Genomic DNA, 14874 nt, shown 5'->3' with positions numbered 1-14874 from the left:
CAAATGGTACCATAACAAATGGCACACTGACAGCTAGCCTCCTTCTATACCCTTCTTCCCAATGAGGATTCATAGTGTTTTTGAGCTCTAAAGTTTCAGAGAACTAAGAATACCTAACAAGTAAATGACATTTGGAAGGTTTATCTTAAAGTTCTCCTTGACAAAGAGTGACCAGCCTGGGGAGCCGCCTTTTCTTTCCTCTCTGGGAAGGGCTCTTTCGCTTCACAGAAGTCATTCTTCATAAATGTGCTCAGTTGCTGATTTGTGTAAAAAAAAAATATAGTCAGTGCTTCAATGAGTCCATAATGATTAATGAAAATAAAACTAGGAATACATGAAACATGAGATGACTTTTATATTCAAAGTCATTAATAGCCATATAGGGAGTTCTGAAATGGCCCATTAAAATAGATTATTATAACAAGGCAAATTAATGATTTCTTCAGAGTTTAGAAAATAAACTTGATTAGTTATATGAGAAATTCATTACCAAAAATCATTTTTCATATCTGCATAATAAATTGCAGGCTATGTATAGCTAATTTAGATCCATTTTTGTGATGACATATTTGACCTGTCTTTGTTTATAGAATAAATGCAGCTGCCAAATGTGTTTATATAATAACTAATTAATGTTTGTTTGATGGTCCATCAACTTGATCTATGAACTCTGTTGTTTAGAAAGAAAAAAAAAAAAACCCATCAAATTTCATGTAATGCCCTGAAATAACCAACATTCTTCTGGGGAAATATTTTAAAATAATTTTTAGCAAGAGATATTTTACTATATTGCACAATAATATGCAAATTTAATGCATCACTTCAGAAGTGCTGTATTTTGCCAAGTAAATTGATTACCAACAGAATCCTTACTCATCTCTTCTAGTTGAAAAGTAGCCCACATTAAGTTTAAAACATCACATTAAAAATAATATATTTTGATGCAAATAATTTAGGGGGTGAGTGAAGTTAATGGGTAAAACTTTGCTTTTCATAATAACAAATGTAATGTATATATTGGATGTATGCATGTTGATATTATTCCTATTCAAAATAAGAATATAAAAGCTGAATGTAAAATTTCCTATTTAAATCATGGCTGGAGAGAGCAGGCATTTGTCTTCTTTCTCTTATAAAATTCCATTGTTATTTAGCAAAAAGCACAAAAAGGAATAAACTCATAAAACAAAACAGAAACTATATGATGTGGTTATCAGCAGATGAGAACTCTCAATACATTTCTGGGAAGAAGAATATGTAAAGTAAGTTGATGGATAAAAATGAGAGGAATAAGCCACTGCCCAGGATAGATACAACTGAGAAAGACATTTTGTGCTCTGCCCCAATGCAGGAAATGGGCTAGGCAAGTGGGGCTGAAAGAAGGAAGACTGATTAGATGTTGAACTCTGGAAGAGCTACACAGTTCAATCATTCTATACTCCTTTCTGAACATGAGAGCAGAGCAGCCAGTTTTTAATATCCTACTGAAAAAAATAAAGGGGCTCTCTTTGAAGAAATGCAGTGAAATGTTTGGTTCCTAGTATGGGAGTTAACACCTTTGAGTTAAGTGCTCTTCACTCTGGCATTACTACATAAGGGGAGAGGAAAACCACAATAATGGGAAAAACATCAACTGCATCCTTTATTTTTGCCATGAACACTCAATCAAGTAACACCACGAGAGAGAAAATTAAAGGAAAACTAAGGGAAAATGTTGACTCCATAATAGAGGTAGAAACATAATTAAGAATATAGAACAAATAAATTCTTGAAAATAGAAGTTACAAAGAAAAAAAAGCAACATCTAATTAGAATTAAAATGTAATAAGGAATTAAAAGACAATGTTTCTTAGTTATTTCTTCAGAGCAAGAAAGAAAAATCACAAAGGAAAATAACCCGGGATTCAGAAAAGAATGAATTAAGGACAGAAGTCTGGTGAAGGGAGATTTTAGAATGAAAGCTGTGCTGTGGCCTTAGAATGAAAACAGATCTCAGTAGAGCATATACCAGCTAGGAAAGTCTAGGAAGCATTTTCTCTGAGAAATCGACTGGAGGAACAAATGAGGTTTCAGATAGGGCAGATGTATTGTGATATGAGGAAAATTTTATTTTGCCATTTGAAAAGAAGGCAATTAAAAGTCCCAGGAAACAAAAGATGTACAAGAGCATCATCATCTATATGTAAAATACACATTCAATAGATTTCAATTTAAAGTAAACGGTGGAGAGTAAGCCAACATTTTATTTTGCTTTGACACTAGAAATATTTTCTTTAAGTGGCACAAGATTTGTGAAGTTGGGTCTAAAGAGAGAAAAAGTAATCCGAACATACTAATTAGCTAGAAGACTTACATCACAGAAGGGAATGTAAATAGCATCAAGTAAAGGCACAGGCAACAAATGTTGCAAAGACAAATGGTGGAAGGATAATTTGTAGGATAATGCAGGTGTTCTAAATTTTCATCTTAAATTGAGGAAACTTTAGAGAAAATGTCTAAAGTAAGGGAGGTGGAACAGAGGTTTAAGCTCACTATTTTATATTAGTGATATCTAAGAGGCACATACAAATAAATAATGTACTATGCAGTCATATCCGTTAGCACTGAATAAAATTCCATTGTCTGGATGTACCAGTTTATCCTTTTACCAACTGAAGGAAATCGTGGTTGCTTTCAAGTTTTCATAATTATGAAGCTTCTATAAATATCTGTGTGCAAGTTTTTGTGTAGACATAAGTTTTCAACTCATTTGGGTAAATACTTAGGAACAGAATTGCTGGATCCTATGATAAGCTGATGTTTAGTTTTGTAAGAAACGGCCCACTGTCTTCCAAAGTGGCCGAACCATGGTCCACTTCCACCAGCAATAGTGAGTCTTCCTGTTACTCCATATCTTCACCAGAACTTGATGATGTCAGTGTTTTGAATTTCAGTCATTCTAATGAATGTGTAGTGATGTCTCATTGTTTTAATTTGAAACTTTCTAATGACATATGATGTTGAACATTTTTATTTGATTATCTATAGATCATCTGCCTGCTTTTTAATCAGGTTGTTTTAAGACTTGTTTTGCATGTTTGAAATAACAGTGCTTTTTCTGATGTGTGTTTTGCAAATATTGTAAACCGTTCCATGGCTGGGCTTTTCATTCCCTTGACGGTGTCCTTCACAGAGCAGGTGTTTTTAATTTTAATGAAGCGTAACTTATCAATTATTTCTTACATGGATCATACCTTCGGTATTATATCTAAAAAATCACCAACAAGCTGAAGTTTATATAGATTTTTCTATTGTTACCTTTTAGAAGTTTTTATAGTTTTGCCTTTTATATTTAGTTCTATAATACATTTTCCATTAATTTCCAAGAAAGGTGTAAGGTCTTGTCTAGATTCACATTTTTTTTACATGTAGATGTCCAGTTGTTCCAGGACTACTTGTTGGTAAACTTTCTTTGCTCCATTATATTGCCTTTGCTCCTAAGTCAAAGATCAGTTAGTTGTCTATATTTGTGTGGGTCTAATATGTGGCTTTTTATAAGCTGGTATAACATGCATAATGCAATAATTTACAGTATAGTGATATCCCTTTGGAGGTGTCTTCAACTTAGTAACTGGGACCGACTGAAAGAAGGAAAAAAACCACAAAGATAAATATAGAAAACAGAATTGTTAAAACTTTTAAATTATCATTTATTAAAAGAAAATTTACCTGTCAGAATTCCACCCATATTATATTACATTAAAAATTGAGATATATATCATTACACCATTTTCTGTTATAAATTATTCTCTGGATTAAATCGTAGTTAGAGCTCTGGTTTCAGATCATTTTCAATGTGTGAATTACGTGTTTTTAAAAGTATATAGAAAGCCCCTTTCTACTCCATGTTCTTCCAATTGACACTGATACAAAATGCTATTTTCCTTCCACTAATTTTAATTTTTCATCTGTTTTAAAGTAAAAGCAGAGAGACATAGATGAGAAAGGTGGGACTGTTTATTCCTTATCCAATTTCTGGGATGTAAAAGGAGTGAAATTCAAGTTTCACACACAATTCTAAGGAAACTTTTCTAGTTACTTTGCTTTTTTTTTTTCCTTGAGTTTAGTTAGTGTGACATCCTGTCAGAACATACTTTACACTGCATTCAAGATAAAACACCTATGTCCACTTTGGGAGGCTGAGGTAGGCGGATCACGAGGTCAAGAGACTGAGACCATCCTGGCCAACATGGTAAAACCCCATCTCTACTAAAAATACAAAAATTAACTGGGCGTGGTGCCGCATGCCTGTAATCCCAGCTACTAGGGAGGCTGAGGTAGGAGAATCACTTGAATCCGGGAGACAGAGGTTGCAGTGAGCCGAGATTGTGCCATTGCACCCCCGCCTGGGCAACAAGAGCCAAACTCCATCTCAAAAAAAAAAAAAAAAAAAGAACAACAACAAGAACAAAAAACACCTGTGTCTACATATGACCAAGTGAATCAAGAGGTCAGAACCTCATGATGAACATGATTATGTTAGTTAATTCAGTCCCGTATAATGTAGAAAAAGTATTTTATATTTCCTGGTGGTCTAGTAAATATTCTATTATAGGAGCACAATTTATATTCTAGAAACTAAGTTGATATGCACAAATATGCATCATAAAAATTAAGTGATAAAGAATAAGAATAGATTATGACAGACACTTCTCTAATTTTAGAAAAACTGAATAAAATACCCAAAGGGATCAGTAGTTTCATTGTCAATGGCAGTCAAGATATATTGTACTTCATCCTGTGATGACTTCTTCCTCTCCGTTCAACTATCATTACTTAGTTGTTACGTATGCTTTACATGTCCTTTATCCTATTAACATTTTATTGCCCAGTTGAATGTTTTCTTAACAATAGATAGTCCTTTATTGTTCTTATACTAATGGTGAATAATACCAGCTCCTGAAGGATTGCTTCCAGTGTTACTTATAAGCCCGATTGCAGCATGAGAAACATGAGGCTTGATTGAGTGCTTTGTCTTTTCCATGTTTGGCAAAGTGAACACACTTTCTTTCTCTTTGTTAGGTGACATTATTTTTCTCAAGAGCTATGTCATTTACATATCCACAGAGCTCAGCACAATGCCCGCCCTAAGTGTACAGCAGGGGGATTGGAATGTACAAGCAGCTGATGTGTCTGTGCACCAACTTCACCTCCTAATATAACTTGAAAGCTTCACACAATTCTAGTAATTATGACAGATCGTAAAACATGACAGACATATGATAAGGTACAATAAATAAGAAATACAGTCATGCTGTTTTTTAAGTGCAAAAATTAGGTCAGGCACAGTGGTATGTGCCTGTAATCTCAGCACTTTAGGAGGCCAATGCGGGCGGTTCACTTGAGCTCAGGAGTTCAAGATCAGCCTGCAACATGACGAAACCCTGTCTCTACAAAAAATATAAAAACTAGCTGGGCATGATGGCGCACGCCCAGGCGTGCTCAGGAAGTTAGGGTGGGAGGACTGCTTGAGCCCAGCAAGTCAAGGCTGCAGCAAGCCAGGGTTGTGCCACTGCACTCCAGCCTGGGTGACAGAGCAAGGCCCTGTCTCAAAAAAAAAAAAAAAAAATTAAAAAATTAAAAAGCCTCATTAAATTAAAAAATGATAAATTATCCGTCTATCCATGGAAATATATATCAGTGCTATATCAGATTTTTTTATCCCCTGACTCCCTTGCTAAGAACAACTCTGGTCACACCCTACTTGTGTGTGACCAAAGCATCCTACCAGAGAGCCCCCAAATGGGGAAAATAAAAGATTGGCCCCAGTGACATGTAACCGTGATTCATTCTCCATGTGATAAAGTGAACAAGAGAGAACAGGGTTCACAAAGCACAGACTGTTGGATTTCTTAGTATCTCTAAGAACCCTAAGGATATTCTTCAAGGCATAATTTATTCATTGATGTTACTATTCTGTGCTTTCCTCTCCTCCACGTCCTGATATCTATATCTGCACGCCATCAGTTTCTCGGCACACATTTGTAAATCTCTTTGACTCATTTTCCCCTATATAAAGTAGATCTATTATCCATTCAATAAGTAGATATCAGATATCTACTACATATCAGGCACTGTGCTAATAGATACCAGAAATCTACTATGTATCAGGCACTGTGCTAAGATCATGCTGCTTTAATGATAGAAACTGCAAGAAACCAAATTAACCATGTGTTAGGTATCCTCTACATTCCAATGGGATCGAGGTACTGGATGTCATGAAATGGGATGTTTTTCTCAATTCGAATATTAGTCAATGTTTAATATTACTTACCTGTTAATTCTGATGTTCTACAATGTGAAACATATTCATGAAATTAAGAAAATTGTTACCTTCCCTATGGTTATAATGCAATATTTATACCCCACAATTCCTTCTCAGAATAAAAACTATTGAGAAAGTAAAGTTGTGTAAACAAAAAAATAAAATTCTAAGGCTCCCCTACCACCTGAATGGACTTCCTCCTCAGCCAGGACTCTTAAAATTTTACCTAAGAGACTGTTTCTGGCCATGATGGGAAGTCGGGGCCAGGCATGCCTCATTATACCTCTACTTCTCCGGCATTAACATCAGCACAGGCTTTAAGTCTAATAAGAAACATTTTATAACCTGTTCTCTCTGAAGCCTACTACCTGAAGTTTTCCTCTGCAAGTAAGAACTTGATCTCCACAATCCTTTATCTTAACCCAGACATTACCTCTTTATTAATCCCAGGTCTTTAGACAAACTCAACCAATTGTCAACCGGAAAATATTTAAATTTACCTATAGCCACTTCAAGTTGTCCTGCCTTTCTGGACCAAATCAATGTATTTCTTAAATGTATTTGATTGATGTCACCCTAAAATGTATAAAACCAAGCTGCATCCCGGTCACCTTGGGCACATGTTCTCATGTTCTCAGGACCTCCTGAGGGCTGTGTCATGGGCCATGGTCACTCATATTTGGCTCAGAATAAATCTTTTCAAATATTTCACTGAGTTTGACTGTTTTCATCAACAGTTGCTTAGTATGTTATATAGAAGCTATTTCAATTGTTTATGGGCAATAAACTCCAAAATGAGTATTATTTTATGACTTCTGGTTTCTGAATTTACCTGGTATTTTTATGAGAAGCAGAAACAAAGATATTTTTCCTGAGGGCTTCCTTAGTGTGTGTGTGTGTGTGTGTGTGTGTGTGTCTGTGTGTGTGTGTGTGTGCATGTGTGTGTAGAGAGAGAGAAGGGGAAAGAAAAGGAAGGATAGAGAGGAGAGGGGGTGCAGGGTAGAGTGAAGGCTTAGAAGCTGCAATTTTATTATCACTTATTTCCTTTATGGTTATTTATTTAAAGTGGGTTTTAACTATGGCTATTCTACTCAAAGTCTTGGAAAATTTCAGCAACATAACATCCTGAATCGTTTACTTTGGGAGAAAAATTAATTATTTGATGTGAATTGGACTTAGGGTTAGCTAGGATAGGACAGCTGCCAGAGCACTCAAATTGAAGTCATTCTTTATATTGGTCACAAGGATATTTTAAGAAGTGAAGCTGGGGGTGGGAAAGAAAAGAGTAGGGGGTACCTTTCTACGAGAGAGATGGCATAAAACTGCCATTTTGCTCTAGCACTGTGCAGTGGATACTTCTGCACAACTTTCATATTCTTTCAAGTTTCTTTTGTCAAAATGTCAACTAACAAATGTTTCCTCCGCTTATTTGTAGTGTGAGATTTTAGCTAAATTTTTATTTTATATGCTACAAGACACCACAAGCAGAGCTCTTCAGTAAATGAAGCAGCACGATCCAAGTGTAACTTGATTTTATAATTCAGCCTCTGCCTGCTTGCAATTTGCCTGAGTATCCTGTAACAATGACTGAAAAAAAGTGTATCCCAATTTTTCAGCATTTGTGTGGGAAGCCTGACTTTAAATCCAGTCAAAATGATATATTTGAAATTCCTTTGGGGTTTCGGGTACACTTCAGGAGACAGGTTGTTATCTCCCAGGGCAACAGAAGCTGGGGTATGATGAGAAGCCCATGTAATACTGATGAGGAGAAATTCCCTGTGACTTCTGATACCATGAAGAATGGTTTCAAGCTGAACTCACATTGTAAGTCACAAAGGTAGACAGTGAACTGCAGGCATTACATGGCAAAGGGAAGCTTCTCTTTTGAGCAGCACCGTTTCACAGGAAGCAGGATTAGAGATTTATTTTTTATTGGAGGCTGATGATTCTCAGAGGACTTCCATGTAAGCCAGGATGTAGTTTGCATATATGGAAGCATGAGCTTTACCACATTGACAGTGTCTTGAAGAGTTCCATGCAGCATAAACTTCAAACTTCACAAAATTCTAGATTTCTATTCAAGCAATTGAAGTATCCAAAGGATATTAAAACCTGGACTTATTGATTTATAGGCAAATTGCTGTTCAATGGATTTCTAGTCAACCATTAAATACCAGCAATTACCCTAACCATCACACTTCCGAATTCACAGTCCCCATTGGTTTGGTCAGTTAACAAACTGCATCCATGTTTACAATTATTATGAGATTTGTGTTCAGAAGTCTGGATCCTAAGATATTCTTGAGACTGCTTTAAAGAACTTTAACTATGGAGAGAAACACCTGTTCTTAATAATTGTCTATTTTCTCTTTGCAACTATATTCTTGACATGTTTCTTTTAATTCCATTTAACTTTTAATTTTCCCAGCCTTATTGATGTATACATGACAAATACAAGTTGTATATATTTTAATTGTTCACATGGTTTGAATATTTGTCCCCTGTTGAAATGTAATCTCCAGTGTTGGAGGTGGGACCTGGTGGGAGGTGTTTGAATCACGGTGGTGGATGTCTCATGAATGCCTTGGCACCATCCCCTTGGTGAAGAGTGAGTTCTTGCTCTGAGTTCATGCAAGATCTGGTTATTTAAAAGCATGTGGAACCTCTCCCATCTCTCTTGCCTCCACTCTCCATGTGACATGCTGCTCATACTTCACTTTCCGCTACCAATAAAAGCTCCCTGAGGCCTAACCAGAAGCACAGCAGATGCTGGCATGACGCTTCCTGTACGACCTGCAGGACCACAAACCAGTTAAACCTTTTTTCTTTATAAATTATCCAGCCCCAGGTTTTTATAGCAATACAAAAACTAACATAGATGTACAATGTGACGTTTTGATATACATAAACATTGTGTCTAACTAATTACCATACCCACCGCCTCACATAGTAACAATTTTTTTGGCAGGAAACTTATTTTTTGAGAACTTCTATTGAATTCCTTCTATAAAAAATTTTAAAACATTTTAGTGTTTCAGTCTGTAAATTCTAAGGCTTGTATTTCAAATAAATATTCTAAACTATTTCTAGAACGTTTGTTTTTTATTCCTACATGTATAAATGTTTACATAAAAATTATAGGGCTATCTATATAGTCTATTTGACACTTAAAACAATTATGGGAAACTGCAAGAAAGAGTATTTTCATGTCAGCATTTGGTAAATAAAAATATCTCTAGAAAAATATCGCTATATTTTATAAAAATTAGGTTTAGTTATGCTATTACAAATTTAAACCTGTGATACATTGTGGATAAATTTGAAAACAGCACATACACAATCCATGAATTTTAACAATGTCGATATCTGGGAAGATATATGCTGTTAAATATGTGTTTCTCAGTAATGGAGCACTTCCAACTTTTGTAATTGCCTAAGTAAAGAAAACTAAATATATTTAGTGTGATTTCACAATATAACCTTCCACTCAAATAATTAGTAAAATTATATACTAAAATTGTAATAGGATTTTGTGGTAATTATTATGAACCACAAAATTAAATGGATTATTTCCATGAAAACCTAGAAAATCATCTGTCTTGAATACAGATGTTTTCTACCTTTTCATGGAAATAATCCATCTAATTTTGCACATTCATTTGTTAGGTGGAGATTAGCAATGTATAAATATTAAGGTTCTTTCTGAGGGCCAAGATCCTTTGTATTTCTACTTCACATTTACACAAATATTCTGTGATTGCATAACAATTTTAACTCTGAGTTTGTGAAGAAAAGGGTTCCTTCGGGTTTCTGCTGTGAATTTTTCCTATGTACTAAGGACAATTATTATTATTATTATTATTATTATTACTATTATTATTTTGAGATGGCATCTCACTCTGTCACCCAGGCGGGAGTGCAGTGGCTCGATCTCGGCTTGCTGCAACCTCTGCCTCCTGGGCCCATGCCATTCTCCTGCCTCAGCCTCCCAAGTAGCTGGGACCACAGGCGCCCGCCACCACACCTGGTTAATTTTTTGTGGTTTTAGTAGAGAGGGGTTTCATCGTGTTAGCCAGAATGGTCTCGATCTCCTGACCTCGTGATCTGCCCACCTCAGCCTCCCAAAGTGCTGGGATTACAAGTGTGAGCCACCGTGCCCAGCCAATAATTATTTTTTTATATATTGAGTCACGATGTTTTTTATTTGTATAGTCTAACATAGCTCAGTTACGTGTCTTGTTGCTCTGCTTAAGATTTATTTGGTAAACTTGCTCAGGGTTTTTAGGATTCCATTCAAGTATGACCATCTCTCTGTAACCTTTCCTGACACCTTTCCATCCACTAAAGCATCATCAGTCATTTTTCTTTGCTTTGTGCATTCTCTGTATTTTTAGCAATTTTCTATTTTAGTCATAAATCACTATTGCCCATGATTCTTTACCAATCTCTCTTCCCCTTATAAACTATCACCTATTCAAAGATAATAACTGACCCTTTTTCGTGTGTGTCCAGTGACTAGCATACTGTCTGGACCTAATAGGTGTCTAATATTTTTTCAAAAGTGAATAAATTAACGTATAAAAAGGTACCCAGAGATGACCCCTGTAAGTGTTCTATTTTTTTAACCAGATCCTTTAAGTTCAATGAGATTAACATTTGAAAATATTTCTTTTATTAAACAATTAATAAAGTAATGTAATAGTATACTATTTGGATAATATAAAATGTATATTAAATTTCAACAAGAAAAGCCTGTCTGTAACTAATATGTTTAAATTAATTATTTGGTCTTTAAATATCAGTCATATTTACAAACTGATATCTAATCCATCTAAACAAAATCCACTTTAAATTCAAAATAACCTAGAAGAAAAGCAAGCGAAATAACCAACCTTAAGTTATATAGATGATAACTATTATCAGGGATATACCTGTGTCTGCTTCCATTTCCTATCACATTTTAGGTATTCTTTTCTACTTGACAGTTCACTTCTGAGTGACTAGGAATAAACCTTATTTTAGCCTACTTTTTTCCATTTGTTGTTGTAAAAGAAGAAACACAGATTACTCTTGAAAATCCAGTGTGAAACATTTTGATGTTTACCATCAGCAATATTATGAAATATGTCACATATCATTCTACAACTTTTTGGTAGTTATTTATGTACCGTTCATTTTGACACTTAAAAGCGGCCACGTTTTTTTCTGTGTATGAACCCCATCTATTACATCAGATTCTATTCTGTATCAAAACTATTCCAATCATATCACTCATTGGATAAACAGATTCTCAATATTTTAGGACTTTGAGTAATGGCACAGATAGTTCCTTAGTGCACTTTCAGAATCCCTTCAGTCAGTTTTCAGTCAACAAAGCGGGAATGTTTAGAAATTTCTTCCTCCTGATCAAGCCAGCTTTTTCATTTCCGGCTGGTCTCCTACCTGTCCCTCAACCCTGGATCCATCTTGCATGGCCCATTGTGCGTCAGCCAGCAAGATTCACGTCACGCTGTGGCCCCTGGTATGCACAAGTGCTGTTTTGCTTTGGATCCTCACAATGTTTCAGAGAGAAGCATTTACAGAGCAAATGCAGCACTTCTTTATGCCACACAAGTGAGGAGAAAGCAGAGAAAGTTTGGGACAAGAGACAAAGATGTCAGTCTTATAACTTACTTATTGCTATCTCCCCATCATAAAGACTTTTAGTGTTTGAATGGCAGGGAAGTCCTAGATTCAAATTGCCTTCACTTCAATATTGAGAACAGTATTGAGAACAATATGTAGTGAATAAATAGCTACATACACAGATATAGTATTAGGGCTTCTTTTATCATTTTGTACACAGCATAATTTAAGTAATCACAGAAAATATTTCCTCTCACAGTAGTAATTTCTAGCTTAGTAATCTTATGGGGAAAAATAAATAAATCTTATAATGAGAAAAACAATTACAAATATACAAACTAGATTTTCAAATGATTTACTATTGGTCTTAAAATTGCCCTTGTGAATTTGCTTTTTCCAAAGGCTGCATGCCACTTAACTGGACTATTAATAATCAAATATTAAAGATCGATGATTGCAAGAGAATTATCCTAACTATCTCATGAAATTAAAACCCCTTTTACAATGTGGTTCAAGCTTTTTGGTGAAAGCACATGAACATGTTGAGAGCGGAGGCAATGTTTTGTTTTTTTGTTTTTTTTGGGTTTTTTGACTTGTTTTTGAGACGGAGTCTTGCTCTGTCTCGCAGGCTGGAGTGCAGTGGCGCAATCTTGGTTCACTGCAAGCTCCGTCTCCCAGGTACACGCCATTCTCCTTCCTCAGCCTCCTGAGTAGCTGGGACTACAGGCCAGGCACCCACCACCATGCCTGGTTAATTTTGTGTGTGTGTGTTTTTAGTAGAGACAGGGTTTCACCATGTTAGCCAGGATGGTCTCGATCTCCTGACTTCGTGATCCCCCTGCCTCGGCTTCCCTTCATACTTTTTTATATCCTTTATGTCTTCTCATGGCAAGTGGTTATATCTGGTGATCAAACTATATTTGTTAAATAACATTTCATGCAGTAAATATAGAGCAAGTTGAAAATAATATATTAAAACAGCAGTTTCTACAAGGTACAACCTAGACACAATAAGGGATACAATATTTTGTAAGTAAATTTCAGGTCTTTTTGGAAACTTGTCCAGAAGGATTATTCAAAAATGTCTCCACTAACTTCCCACTTATTACTTCCTGGGAAAAAATTCACATTTTGAAAGAATCTTGCAAGTAAGAGGACATGAAATGTTCTTACACACTACCTATAAAGCATCAACATATAAAAGAAAAACTATAAATCCTCTATACTTTGGTAAAGGGGTATGTTATTTCACCTCTCACTTTAATTGGCTTTTTCTCATATCTTTACCCATTTCAGAGTAACTTCTTCAACTTTCTTGTCATTGTCCTTCCATTTGATAAGCAGAACATAACAGTAGATGACTTGTACAAATCTGTGTCCAATTCAAGGAACCTGTTAGAGCTGAGAAAGCAGCAAGTGACAGCAGGTCAGTGACTCATTTAAATGTGAACTGGAGTGCAAGGATGCAAATCACTTGAATTCTAATTACATTTATAGCTTTTTGTAATATTTCTAGAAGGAAAAAGTAGGATATCCAAACATTTAATTCCTTTAAGTCTTCGTCTTTTAGCACCACACTATGAAAATCCTTTAGCCAGAAAAAGAAAATGCATATACAATATTTTCAGTGGGCTGTTTAATATAAAAATTTAGTTTCCTGGATTTTAGAAAATTTTTCTAAAACTTAGTAAAAATACAGGTAAGTAAACAGCAGTTTTTTTTCCCAAAAAAATGTAAAGTATAAGCTTTAAAACATAAAATGAAGGAAACAACACGGATGCTTCTAAAATCACTTCATATTTTTAAAGACATTCTGAGAAAATTAATAAGTATTGTGTGTGTCTTTATATAAAAATACCCTACATGCCATAATTTTGCAAAAAAAAAAAAATACTGAGCTAAGTTACATAGAACAGGGGACACACCCCCATTGAAGAATATGCATGTGTAGAAGCTATGTGTATATCTCATTGAACACTGTTAAGTCTCAGCCTGGCATGGTGGCAGGGAGCTTATAGTGCCAGTGACTCTAGGGACTGAGGTGGGAGAATCACTTAAGCTCAGAATTTTAAGGTTGCAATGAGCTACGATTGTTCCACTGCTCTCCAGCCTAGGTGACAGAGATCCCATCTCTAGAATATTAAAAAATTAAAAATTAAATATTACATTTATTTTGTTTTGTTTTGTTTTGTTTTTCATGCTATCACTTTTTAAAGTCTGGGAGACCTTATTTTTAATTAAGGTATGATTGACACCAAAAACACATATTTAATATATATGTATGTTAAATATGTATTATATTGATGCATTTGAAGATAATTATGGAATCTTTTAAAAAAAACCTATTCCACATTTTGTTATGTTGCCCTTGATAATTAATTCGTTTTTCTCTCTTACTGTGATTTGAAAAAAACATTTTCCTTCTCTTTTTTGTTTTAAATATATACCTTAATTATGAATTATATACAGGCAAATAACTTATGACATATGTGTTATTATATAGAGATAAAACAACCCAAACTCCCATATGCTCAAATTCCAGTTTAAGAAATAGCCTGTTGCTGTTGAAACCATCCTTATACACTTTATATAATTAATAAAGGAAAAAGGGAGGAGGAGAAATGAAAACCAAGCTGGCATCACTGTCAGCATTAATGAGGTCAGCTCATTCTCTGACTGGCTTCCTCAGAGCTCTTTGGCACCGATTGTCTCAGAATCACATAGATGCCATAAGATTATAGTTCACATTAACTGTTCCATAGATAACAACCCGACATTATGAAACATTAAGTTTATCTTTTGAGATATTCTTTTTCATTTTTTAATTTTGTCATAGAGACAAGCTCTCATTATGTTGCCCAGGCTAATCTCGAACTCCTGGACTCAAGGAATCCTCCAGCCTTAGCCTCCCAAAGTGCTGGGATTATAGGCGTGAGCCACCATGT

This window comes from Macaca mulatta, chromosome 9 (genome assembly GCF_049350105.2).
Source record: "Macaca mulatta isolate MMU2019108-1 chromosome 9, T2T-MMU8v2.0, whole genome shotgun sequence".
NCBI classification, from domain to species: domain Eukaryota; kingdom Metazoa; phylum Chordata; class Mammalia; order Primates; family Cercopithecidae; genus Macaca; species Macaca mulatta.
This window is presented reverse-complemented; position numbering follows the sequence as displayed.